We start from the raw sequence: 14,031 nt of genomic DNA, 5'->3' as shown, positions 1-14,031 counted from the left end.
TTTTATTCTAGGCTAGTTATAAATGTTTTGTATGTATCATTTAAAATAGTACCACAGCAAGCCTATGAATTATTATTATCTTGATTTTGTAGATGAAACTGAATTAGAGAGATGACGTAACTTGCCAAAAACACTTCATTATTTAACACTATCTTTGGGATGTGAATATTCAAATGACTCTTACTTCTACTTTGTTTATAGTCTATGCTAGAATTCTCAATGATGAGTGTGTATTACTTTTACAATTATAAAAAGTAAGAAACATATTTTTCATTTGGGGAAAAAAGATTTCCACCAAAGAGGAAATCAATGAGAAATACCTGGTTTCAGTTTACCAGCTATGAAACATTGTTTAGAATGTAAGAAAACATACTTGAAAACCTATCTTACTGAGTCTTTGAAAATCCATTATTTTTTTAAATAAATTTAGTTTAGATCCCCAAATCTCCACACAAATAACTGAATAAAAACTCAATATATTTTAAGTCTTCACATGCTAGTTCTATCTTTTCCTAAAAACTTTTACAATGAGCTTCAAAGTATGTGAAGTCTTCATTTTAAAATTCATTATACAATTTTTAAAACACACAGCATCAATATGATGAAATCACTAAACAATTACAAAGATCATGTTGGTGTTAGTTCATTTGTGTTAATGGATTCATATGAAACAAAGGACAATCACGTTTGGGAAACTATGCAATAGATAGTGTTCTGGGTATCTATTGCTACGTAGCAAACCACCCCCCAAAAATGAATCACTGATTATTATTTTGCATGGTTCTGTAGGTTAAATTCTAAGATGACTTGTTCAAGCTTATGTTCCTTCACGTTTCAGTTGGATTTCAGTTATGATTGCAGCCACCTAAAGGCTGAACTAGATTGACTATCCAAGATGGTGCACTTTACATGGCTGGCAGTTGAAGCTGGCTGATGTTTGGGAGCTTAAGTAGAGCTACTGACTGGAATGCTTACATGGATCTTCAAGTGGCTTGGGCTTCTCAGAGAATGGTGCCTTAGTTTATAGAGGAAGCATCCCAAGAATGAGTGTTTGGGTGTGAGCTTTACAAGAGGCAAAATGTGGAAGCTGCGAGGCTAAGTCTGGAACTAGGATAGCATTATTTCTTTCAAAGAGGTCACAGGTTCACCTATATTCAAGAGAGTAGAGAAATAGGCCCCCTCTTTGATAGGATAGTGGCAAGAGATGGAAGATAGGAGAGATATTGGGGCAGCTATTTCTGGAAAATGCAACCTGCTGCAGTTGCTTAAAAGGCAAACTTCACCTAGTATTTGCAAAATATATTTGATGCAAAAAAAGTTATTCTGTTATTGACAAGTAAAAGTTAATAAACTCTGGGATATATGATCTTGGTTACCACAGGTTATCTCTTTCCAACTGATAGTGTTTATTAAAAAATAAAGCTGACTAAGCCTCTTTCCATTTCTGACTGTCCATTTTTCTGCCCTAGTTTTTTTTCTTTTCCTTTGTTTTGATTGCCGGTGATTGGGAAATGGAGTATGCAGACTGGGAAAAAACAGTGTTGGCAATAAAGAATGAATCCACAAACAGAAATTTCTAACCTAGCAGATACTTGCTGTTGACCTACAAAGTTAATAATCAAGAGGAAAGATCATTTTTTGTATATAACTGGGTCAATAGACTAAATCATTGTACCTTATACTTTCTAAAGACCTTTCATGTATATTTCTTGTTTGGAACCTGAATCACACTCATTTTATGGCTCAGAAACCTGAGAGGTTTAGGAAAGGCAGAGGAACCAGAGATCAGATTGCCAACAAGTTCGATCATCAAAAAAGCAAGAGAGTTCCAGAAAAACATCTACTTCTGCTTTATTGACTATTCCAAAACCTTTGACTATGAAGATCACAACAAACTGTGGAAATCTCTTCAAGAGATGGGAATATCAGACCACCTGAACTGCCTCCTGAGAAATTTGTATGCAGGTCAGGAAGCAACAGTTAGAACTGGACATGGAAAAATGAACAGGTTCCAAATCTGGAAAGGAGTATGTCAAGGCTGGATATTGTCACCCTGCTTACTTAACTTATATGCAGAGTGCATTATGCTAAATGCTGGGCTGGATGAAGCACAAGCTGGAATCAAGATTGCTGGGAGAAATGTCAATAATCACAGATATGCAGATAACACCACCCTTATGGCAGAAAGTGAAGAACTAAAGAGCCTCTTGATGACAGTGAAAGAGGAGAGTGAAAAAGTTGGCTTAAAGCTCAACATTCAGAAAACTAAGATCATGGCATCCATTCCCATCACTTCATGGCAAATAAATGGGGAAACAATGGAAACAGTGACAGATTTCAATTTCTTGGGCTCCAAAATCACTGCAGATGGTGACTGCAGCCATGAAATTAAAAGATGCTTACTCCTTGGAAGGAAAGCTATGACCAACCTAGACAGCATATAAAAAAGTGGAGACATTATTTTGCTGACAAAGCCCCATCTAGTCAAAGCTATGGTTTTTTACAGTAGTCATGTATGGATGTGAGAGTTGGACTATAAAGAAAGCTGAGTGCCAAAGAATTGATGCTTTTCAACTGTGGTATTGGAGAAGACTCTTGAGAGTCCCTTGGACTGCAGGGAGATCCAACCAGTCCATCCTAAAGGAGATCAGTCCTGAATATTCATTGGAAGGACTGATGCTGAAGCTAAAACTCCAATACTTTGGCCACCTGATGCAAAGAACTGACACCGTGGAAAAGACCCTGATACTGGGAAAGGTTGAAGGCAGGAGGAAAAGGAGATGACAGAGGATGAGATGGTTGGATGGCATCACCGACCCAAGGGATATGAGTTTGAGCAAGCTCCGGGTGTTGGTGATGGACAGGGAAGCCTGGTGTGCTGCAATTCATGGGGTTGCAAAGAATCAGACACAACTGAGTGACTGATCTGAACTGAACTGAACTGAACCTGAGAGGTAAAGTAAGTTAACTGATGCCCTTAAAGTCACTTGGCTAGTAATGGAGAGTGAGACACAGGTCTTCTGTCTTTAAGTCCCTCCCCTTTGCATCACAGTACCTTTATGGGCTTTTACTGCCAAAACTGTGAAGAGCAGGGAAGAAACAAAATGAAGAGAGGGTAAGGGTGAAGACAGACATGTGATTTGGGGTAAATAACTTGATCTTTTTAACCTAGAAGAGAAAAATGCCTTCCAAGTATAATTGTTGGGTAGATTAAATATAAAGTGTAATAAAATCAAAGAGAGGTGTTATTTCCTACTCCTATTACAACAATTACCATTATGATTACTTAAAGTGACAATTTGGTACAGTAGATAAAGCACGGAGTCAGACAGATCTAGTGTCTATTTTTCAGTGGAATCAGTACAAATTTCTACATTGTTTAAGGCAGAAAGCCACTGCATGAGAATAGTCTTCTATTAAAATTACCTGGGAAACTATTGTTGAGCTCTGACCATATATTAGTCATATTTGGGCTTCCCTGGTGGCTCAAAGGTAAAGAATCCGCCTGCAATGCAGGAGATGCAAGAGATGTCAGTTCAATCTCTGGGTCTGGAAGATCCCCTGGAGAAGGAAATGGCAACCCACTCCAGTATTCTTGCTGGGAAAATACCATGGATGGAGGAGCCTGTCAGGCTATAGTCCACAGGATCCCAAAGAGTCGGACGTGACTGAATGATTAAACACGCAAACACAAAAAACAGTTTCTTCAACCTCAGAAGACTACACTACGGATAAAGCAACTTCCCAAGTCTCAGTAGCCCACTCCAAAAAATGGCTTACTTTTTGCTCCTATTAAATGTAGAGTAAAGCAGCTGTGGGTTTTCATTTGCTCTACTTCTATATCCTTCCTTATTCCAGGATCCAGGCTAAAAGGGACTGTCACTATTTGAGGCAGATTGTTTTCACGGTATGGGAAAATTCAAGTAAACCACATAATAGCTTTTAAAACTTTTGTTCAAATGTGATATATATCACTTACACTCATATTTCATTAGCCTAAGATGTATTGTACAGTTAAGTTCAACATCAAAGTGACAAGCATGCTTAATTCTTCTGCAGAAAGATGATTAAATAATTAGAAACAATCAAACAGTATATTATAATGCAAGACAGGAATCTTGTGACTACTAAAGTGAAAATGTCTGGGGGCAAAAAAGTCTGAAATATTTTTAAGTATTCGTTTCTCACTGCCTAGCACACAGCTTCATACTCTGTAGGTCCTCATTAAATATTAATAGGTGAATTCATGACACTCACAAAGATTCACATGCAGCAAAACCTTGCACTGTGACCCTTTATCTCTCCAAGCTCCAAATTGAAGAAGCAATGATTAAAATTTAAATTTTTGTTGTTAACCTAGATATGTATTAAAATATACTCAGAAAATGGATAAGACACGCTTTATATGACTGCAATCATAATGGAGAGCAAGCTATTACACGTAATTAAGTGAAATTAGAGTAGTTAGTTCATTCATTCAGTTCAGTTCAGTTCAGTTGCTCAGTTGTGTCCAACTCTTTGTGACCCCATGGAGTGTAGCATGCCAGGCTTCCCTGTCCATCACCAGCTCCCAGAGATTATTCACACTCATGTCCACTGAGTCAGTGACGCCATTCAACCATCTCATCCTCTGTTGTCCCTTTCTCCTCCCACCTTCAATCTTTCCCAGCATCTGAGTCATTCATTCAACAAACAGGTTATCAGAGCTTTCTACCTGCCAGGCACTGACAAAAAATTGTATTTAAGGATGAGTAAGACTCAGATATAGCTCTTGCCCTTAATGAGTTGTAGTGATACTTTAGCAGGTTCATAGCAAGACTGATGGTGAAAAGTTTTGCAGATTAATTTGTTGATTTGATTTTGAATTTTCAAACTAAAGTGAGGGAGGTATGTTTGTGTAGGGATATAGAATTATTTTAATTAATCTGCTTTATTTGATGTTTTATTGGATATTTATTTTAATAAATCTATTTCTTTTAGGTTAGGTCCACCTAACCTAAAGAAAATGTTAATTTTTTCTAATGTCCCTAAAAATAAGAGGTAACATTGTGTAGAGAGGTATCTCAAGGATGCTTCTTAAATCATGAGCAAAATTATCTTTATATTATAGGAAGCAACTATTTATAAGCATATGTGTTGTAAACAAAGAGATTTCAACCTTGAAAATCTGCATCATTTTGTGAAGGGAATTTTAAACTATTTTGATAAGACATATGTATGTTCTGAAAGAATAACATGGAGTGCTTTAATTGGCACTTTCTTCTGCAAAGAGATCATATTCAAGAATTTTCCATTTCCTTTTCTTAACATAAGAAGACATATCTCAGCTATATACCCAAGAGATATCTAGAGACTAATGAGGGTGTAGAGTGAATACTGGTGGAAACAGAAGGAATGTTTCCAAACCTAACTTAAGCATTAAGAGCCAGAGAATTTAAGGAACTAGATTCCAGAATAATAGGCATTTTTAAAAGAACTCAATTACAAGACCACATTTAAAGAGCTCTGTATTAAACAACCTTAATGAATCATTTGAAGAAAAATCAAAGTGAAGAGTCAGCTGTGAATTGAATATAAGTTGATGAATAAAATTAGAGTTTCCAAAATCTCTTTCTAATTAACAACCTATTACAGAAAACAGGTGGGTTTTTTGACATTCAAATTGTTTAACAAGCTATTAAAAATTACAAAAGACATATTAGTTCCCTGACCAAACAGTTTTACATTTAAAAAGTATTCTTAAATGTGGCTTATTGCTTTAATTGTGGGATTTGTTTCTGTGGTTATTGACATGACATTTGATTTGCTGATAAGAAATAACACACACAATGCTTTTAAAATTACTGTAACTTGAGGTTATTTACTTAGATATAGATATCTTTAGCGAAGTTTATAAGCAGTGCCTTTAAAATAAATGCGTTTCCCCCTCATATACTACAGAATAACTTTGGACATAAAGAAGATCCAAAATTAGGTTATTCATCTTGCATGCCCACAACCAAGTGAGGACTGTGCTGGGGCTGGTATTCACAGGGACACTTGCAGTGTGTGTGCCACACAGGGACGCTGCACCCCAGCAGCTGAGCTGGGGCTGCTTTTCCTCCTCACAAGGGCTTGAGCTGGGTTTTACTCTTTCCAGTTAGCTCTCCCATCTCTCTACCATAAGATGACAGTGCTCTTGATCTGAGTCACCTGTCTATATTCTGGGTCATTTTTGCAAAGGCTTTAACTCTCTCCTTCCTTCTGTCTCTCTGTCACCTCTGCCAGAACTGGAATAAAACCCAGCTTAGGTGAAAATCAGAAGAATCCCACTCTCTCCCTCAAGCTGCAATTACCCCCTGCAGAACACAATGTATTGGGTATTCCACATACCATGGGCTATGGTATGAATGTATGCTTTGAGTACAAAATCAACATCTGAAAAGAAAACCCATATCAAGCTATATTAATTAGTGAGTATACTGTGGAATATAAGTTAAATAAGCAGGGTGACAATATACAGCCTTGACATACTCCTTTTCCTATTTGGAACCAGTCTGTTGTTCCATGTCCAGTTCTAACTGTTGCTTCCTGACCTGCATACAGATTTCTCAAGAGGCAGGTCAGGTGGCCTGGTATTGCCATCTCTTTCAGAATTTTCCACAGTTTATTGTGATCCACACAGTCAAAGGCTTTGGCATAGTCAATAAAGCAGAAATAGATGTCTTTCTGGAACTCTCTTGCTTTTTCCATGACCCAGCGGATGTTGGCAATTTGATCTCTGGTTCCTCTGCCTTTTCTAAAACCAGCTTGAACATCAGGGAGTTCATGGTTCACGTATTGCTGAATCCTGGCTTGGAGAATTTTGAGCATTAGTTTACTAGCGTGTGAGATGAGTGCAATTGTGCAGTAGTTTGAGCATTCTTTGGCATTGCCTTTCTTTGGTATTGGAATGAAAACTGACCTTCTCCAGTCCTGTGACCACTGCTGAGTTTTCCAAATTTGCTGGCATATTGAGTGCAACACTTTCACAGCATCATCTTTCAGGATTTGAAATAGCTCAACTGGAATTCCATCACTTCCACTAGCTTTGTTCGTAGTGATGCTTTCTAAGGCCCACTTGACTTCACATTCCAGAATGTCTGGCTCTATATGAGTGATCACATCATCATGATTATCTGGGTTGTGAAGATCTTTTTTGTATTGTTCTTCCATGTATTCTTGCCACCTCTTCTTAATATCTTCTGCTTCTGTTCGGTCCATACCATTTCTGTCCTTTATCGAGCCCATCTTTGCATGAAATGTTCCCTTGGTATCTCTAATTTTCTTGACGAGATCTCTAGTCTTTCCCATTCTGTTGTTTTCCTCTATTTCTTTGCACTGATCACTGAAGAAGGCTTTCTTATCTCTTCTTGCTATTCTTTGGGACTCTGCATTCAGATGCTCATATATTTCCTTTTCTCCTTGGCATTTTGCCTCTCTTCTTTTCACAGCTATTTGTAAGGCCTCCCCAGACAGCCATTTTGCTTTTTTGCATTTCTTTTCCATGGGGATGGTCTTGATCCCTGTCTCCTGTACAGTGTCACGAACCTCACAGTGTCAGACTTTATTTTTTGGGGCTCCAAAATCACTGCAGATGGTGACTGCAGCCATGAAATTAAAAGATGCTTACTCCCTGGGAGAAAAGTTATGACCAACCTAGATAGTATATTCAAAAGCAGAGACATTACTTTGCCAAATAAGGTCCGTCTAGTCAAGGCTATGGTTTTTCCTGTGGCCATGTATGGATGTGAGAGTTGGACTGTGAAGAAGGCTGAGCGCCGAAGAATTGATGCTTTTGAACTGTAGTGTTGGAGAAGACTCTTGAGGGTCCCTTGGACTGCAAGGAGATCCAACCAGTCCAGTCTGAAGGAGATCAAACCTGGGATTTCTTTGGAAGGAATGATGCTAAAGCTGAAGCTCCAGTACTTTGGCCACCTCATGCGAAGAGTTGAAAAAACTCTGATGCTGGGAGAGATTGGGGGCAGGAGGAGAAGGGGATGACAGAGCATGAGATGGCTGGATGGCATCACTGACTCGATGGATGTGAGTCTGAGTGAACTCCAGGAGATGGTGATGGACAGGGAGGCCTGGCGTGCTGCGATTCATGGGGTTTCAAAGAGTCAGACACGACTGAGTGACTGAACTGAACTGAAACTGTGTAAGATATGATTACAAATGCCTGTGAGCAAAGACACTTCAGTCGTGCCCAATGTTTTGTGGCTCCATGGACTGGAAAGGGTGAATTTAAATCGAATGAACTCTATATCCACTACTGTGGGCAAGAATCCCTTGGAAGAAATGGAGTCACCATCACAGTCAATAAGTGTCCAAAATGCAGTACTTGGACACAATCTCAAAAACAAGAGAATGATCTCTGTTCATTTCCAAGGCAAACCATTCAGTATCACAGTAATCCAGGTCTACACCCTAACCAGTAATGCTGAAGAAGCTGAAGTTGAATGGTTCTATGAAGACCTACAAGACCTTGTAGAACTAACACCTAAAAAAGATGCCCTCTTCATTACAGGGGACTGGAATGCAAAAGTAGGAAATCAAGAGCTACCTGGAGTAACAGGCAAACTTGGCCTTGGAGTACAGACTGAAGCAGGGATAAGGCTAACAGAGTTTTGCCAACAAAACGCACTGGTCATAGCAAACACCCTCTTCCAACAACACAAGAGAAGACTACGCATGGACATCGCCAGATGGTCAACACCAAAATCAGAATGATTATATTCTTTGCAGTCAAAGATGGAGAAGCTCTATACAGTCAGCAAAAACAAGACCAGGAGCTGACTGTGGCTATTTCATATCCTAAAAGATGAAAAGTGCAGCTATGAAAGTGCTGCACTCAATATGCCAGCAAATTTGGAAAACTCAGCAGTGGCCACGGGACTGGAATCAAGATTGCTAGAAGAAATATCAATAACCTCAGATAGGCAGATGAGACCACCCTTACGGCAATTTCCTTATTGCCAAATTCAGCCTTAAATTGGAGAAAGTAGGGTAAACCACTAGACCATTCAGTTATGACCTAAATCAAATCCCTTATGATTATATAGTGGAAATAACAAATAGATTCAAGGGATTAGATCTGATAAACAGAGTACCTGAAGAACTATAGACAGAGGTTCATGACACTGAACAGGAGACAGTGATCAAGACCATTCCCAAGTAAAAGAAAGGCAAAATATTTGTCTGATGAGGCCTTAAAAAAAGCCAAGAAAAGAAGGGAAGTTAAAGGCAAAGGAGAAAAGGAAAGATATACCCATTGGAATGCAGAGTTCCAAAGAAAAGCAAGGAGAGATAAGATAGCCTTTCCTCACTAATAAATGTAAAGAAATAAAGGAAAACAACAGAATGGGAAAGACTAGAAATCTCTTCAAAAAAATTAGAGACACCAAGGGAACATTTCATGCAAAGATGGGCTTGATAAAGGACAGAAATGGTATGGACCTAACAGAAGCAGAAGATATTAAGAAGAGGTGGCAAGAATACACAGAACTGTACAAAAAAGATACTCATGACCCAGATAATCACGATGGTGTGATCACTCACCTAGAGCCAGACATCCAGGAATGTGAAGTCAAGTGGGCCTTAGGAGGCATCACTATGAACAAAGCTAGTGGAGATGATGGAATTCCAGTTGAGCTATTTCATATCCTAAATGATGATGCTATGAAAGTGCTACACTGAATATGCCAGCAAATTTGGAAAACTCAGCAGTGGCCACAGGACTGGGAAAGATCAGTTTTAATTCCAATCCCAAAGAAAGGAAATGCCAAAGAATGTTCAAACTACTACAATTGCACACATCACTTCCCTGGTGGCTCAGAGGTTAAAGCATCTGCCTCCAAAGCAGGAGACCCAGGTTCAATCCCTGGGTTGGGAAGATCCCCTGGAGAAGGAAATGGTAACCCACTCCAGTATTCTTGCCTGGAGAATCCCATGGACGGAGAAGCCTGGTAGGCTACAGTCCATGGGGCTGCGAACAGTCAGACACGACTGAGCGACTTCACTATACTCACTCACACACTAGCAAAGTAATGCTCCAAATTCTCCAAGCCAGGGTTCAACAGTACATGAAATGTAAACTTCCAGAAGTTCAATCTGGGTTTAGAAAAGGCAGAAGAACCAGAGATCAAATTGCCAACATCTGCTGGATTATCAAAAAAGCAAGAGAGTTCCAGAAAAACATCTACTTCTGCTTGATTGACTACGCCAATGTCTTTGACTGTGTGGATCACAACAAAATGTGGAAAAATTTTTAAAATGTGGGAATACTAGACTACTGACCTGCCTCCTGAGAAATCTGTATGCAGGTCAAGAGGCAAGTGCTAGAACCGGACATGGAACAACGACTGGTTCCAAATTGGCTAAGGAGTACATCAAGGCTGTATATTGTCACCCTGCTTATTTAACTTATATGCAGAGTACGTCATGAGAAATGCTGGGCTGCAGGAAGCACAAGCTGCAATCAAGACTGCTGGAAGAAATATCAATAACCTCAGACACACAGATGACACTACCCTTACAGCAGAAAGCAAAGAAGAACTTAAGAGCCTCTTGATGAAGGTGAAAGAGGAGAGTGAAAAAGTTGGCTTAAAACTCAACATTCAGAAAACTAAGATCATGGCATCTGGTCCCGTCACTTCATGGCAATTAGATGGGGAAATGGTTCAAACTGTGACAGACTTTATTTTCTTGGTCTCTGAAATCACTGCATATGGTGACTGCAGCCATGAAATTAAAAGCCACTTGCTCCTTGGAAGAAAGGTGTGACTAACCTAGACAGCATATGAAAAAGCAGACCTTACCAACAAAGGTCCATCTAGTCAAAGCTGTGGTTTTCCAGTAGTCATGTATGGATTGCAGAGTTGGATTATAAAGTTGAGCACTGAAGAATTGATGCTTTTGAATGTGTTGAAGAAGCCTGTGGTGTTGAAGAAGACTCTTGAGAGTCCCTTGGACTGCAAGCAGATCCAGCCAGTCCATCCTAAGGCATCTGTCCTAAATATTCATTGGAAGGACTGATCCTGAATTTGAAACTCGAATACTTTGGCTACCTGATGCAAAGAACTGACTCATTGGAAAAGACCCTGATGCTGGGAAAGATTGAAGGTGGGAGGAGAAGGGGATGGCAGAGGATGAGGTGGTTGGATGGCATCACCAATGCAATGGACATGAGTTTGAGTAGGTTCCAGGAGTTTGTGATGGACAGGGAGGCCTGGTGTGCTGCAGTCCATGGGGTCGCAGAGTCAGACACAACTGAGTGACTGAAGTGAACTGGCCTGTAGCTCACCAGGCTCCTCTGTCCATGGGATTCTCTAGGCGAGAATATGGGAGTTGGTTGTCGTGCCCTCCTCCGGGGGATCTTTCTGACCCAGAGATCGAACCTCCGTCTCTTATGCTTCCTTCATTGGCCGGCAGGTTTTTTACCACTAGCTCCAACTGGGAAGCCCCTATGATTACAAATAATATATGCCTTTTAAAGTTTTACTCAAACTTGAGTATCATTTTATGTACCCCACTTTTTATATGTGTTACTCAAATTTGGAGTTTATAAAAAATAAAGCTTGTTTTGAAATTCTTATAACCAAAGCTCTGTTAAACAAACCATTTTATAGATATTGTGAGTTCTTTGAGTTATTTTAGATAAAGTTTAGTCTGTATACAGGCTAAAATATATAAGCAAAAGAAGTCAATAGTGTTGGGGTAGGAAATTCACAAATAAGAATTAAAAAATAACTATACAGAGATGAATTTTGGGGAGTTCATACCCAACCCTAAACTTTTTCTTTTTGCTTTGATCCACTAAAGGCAGGTGCAAGGGAATAAGAATAAAGTGCATGAAGTTCTGATAGAAACCTAAAATACAAAACAAAGTGTTTTTGTAAAAGAGCTGTAGCAGTCTAAAAGAATAAATAGATGGTCTACAGGTAGGAAAGGTACAAAAGCCTTTTGAAGTCAAATGGCACAGATGTCATGGAACCAGAGCATTTTAGAACTCATCATATTTAGGCTCTTTAACTAACAGATGAAGAATCTGAACCAGTGAATTTAAGGAAGTAAACTCCAGAGTAATGAACAATTTTTAAAGAACTCATTTATAAGACCAAGTTTAAAGAATTCCATATTGAAGAATTCTAATAAACTGCAGAAAAAATCAATGTGAGTCAGCTGTGATTAGCAATGGCAGAATTAGCAATAAAGGTGCTGAATTATGCCGGAAGCTGCCTAAAATACTTCTAATATTTACCATTACTCAGAGAACCAATATTGTTATTTGGCAACATTTTAGAATGTTGAAAAGCAAGGAATTAGAAAACAAAAGCTACCCTCTTTATTAGTTTATCCTTTCTATGACTTCACAATTCACTATAAAGATAGTCATAACCATTTTATAACATTTCCAAATTGCCCAACTGTTTCCTTTGTGTCACCACCATTGTCAGTCTTTGTTGTAACTGCTTTAAAATTGAGACTTCATTGAATGCAACATGAAAACATATGGGACCAATGAAATGATGATGATATTTATATTGATGGGGTAAGGAAACCATCCAAAATGTGACCGCATAGACTGTATAGCTGAGTTACAGTTGTGTCTATTTGGACAGTGGTAGGTAAATGGTGTGTGTATAACTGAAATACATTTGTCTCAATGATATTTAATATATGGAAGTTGAATTGTGTGAACATAACTTATAATGCAGAATTGTTTCACAGAAGTGTATTGGTTACCAAAACAGGAAAGAACTTGTCCTGTTCTTTAAAAATGACATCTACTGTGGGCATTTGTTATAGCTTTCCAAAATAATTTCTGGCATATAAACTTTGTCTGTGATGATTCTCTTTGGGGGTAAACTCCAAAAAATGGTGAGAGTGCCTAATATAAGCATAATCCTTGTGTGGCAACTAGCCAGGACATCGTGTTTCCCAAATTCAATAAAGTCAATGCCAAATTTTATTGCCACAAAATTTATGAATCAAGGAACCAAGTTTTCCTCTGTGTTTGGAAGAGTTAACATTTCTGAAGCATGTCTCTGCTATTTCAATATTTCTTGTGAATGAAAGGCTCTGGTCTTAGAGATGTCTGAGCTGAAAAGATTTTTCACCTCCCTGCAAGAAGGTAACTTGTAACTACAACATCAGAGCAGCAGCAAAAGTAGCACACCACTCTGGCCTCAAGGAGAATTCATGAGACAGTAGAAGCTGTAGGTCGAAAGGGAAGGCTGTTCACACTTGGCCAGGCTGGGACCATCTGGGAATCAGCATACAGCTGGGTGACTAGCAACCAAGATTACAAAGAGGAGAGAGGGACAAAAGACATTACGAGATGCTCCAGCTCTGTTTCACCTTTGTGTATAAAAAGATGCCATCAATATTCAAGGTTAGGAATATCATGCCTTTGAATTACTGAAGCCAGTCAAGTGTGAAAAAGTAGTTTTTTGAACACATAGTTTTAATGTCTATATCATACTTTCAATACTGAAACTGAAGGATAAAACAGATAAAACCAACTTGATTTCCTGAGCCATTTGTTCTAAATAGAAATTCTACTTTGCAAGTAATTGTGACTTAGATGTTGCAGAGTAACAGAAAATTGAAGGGGTTGTAATCAGACTTCTTAGAAGGTGACTCTCAAGGCAATGGCTCATTCTCTGAGTCACCCTTCTTGAATAACTAAGTATGAGACCATATTTTCCAGTATGTGTTTCTGTAAGGTTGTCTGCTCTTAAAATGGAATGATTCTTACAGAAAAACCAAGGTAATCAGGCAACTTCATACTTAAAATATAGAATTGGAATAATATTTTTTATAAACTTAGAAATAATGATAGTTCCACTGACTCTTAATTTTCACAGGATCAAATGTTTTTGCTCAGTAGGTGATTTCTCTCAGATTCTGTAATTTTTATTTACATTCAAGCAAGACCATCCTTGGGCTTCCCTGGTAGCTCAGACAGTAAAGAATCTGTCTGCCATTCATGAGACCCAAGTTTGATCC

General features: G+C 38.7%; 1 protein-coding gene and 1 non-coding gene across 3 annotated transcripts in view; one reads left to right on the top strand and one right to left on the bottom strand.

The window, feature by feature from the left end:
* The window catches only part of KCNH7 (potassium voltage-gated channel subfamily H member 7), a 539,652-nt gene that overhangs the window by 193,837 nt on the left and 331,784 nt on the right, over positions 1 to 14,031 (bottom strand). The window lies entirely within an intron of this gene.
* Positions 9,842 to 9,913, top strand: TRNAW-CCA (transfer RNA tryptophan (anticodon CCA)). Its single transcript has one exon. It is a non-coding gene; the product is annotated as a tRNA-Trp (tRNA).

This window comes from Ovis aries, chromosome 2 (genome assembly GCF_016772045.2).
Source record: "Ovis aries strain OAR_USU_Benz2616 breed Rambouillet chromosome 2, ARS-UI_Ramb_v3.0, whole genome shotgun sequence".
Lineage (NCBI taxonomy): Eukaryota > Metazoa > Chordata > Mammalia > Artiodactyla > Bovidae > Ovis > Ovis aries.
This window is presented reverse-complemented; position numbering and strand designations above follow the sequence as displayed.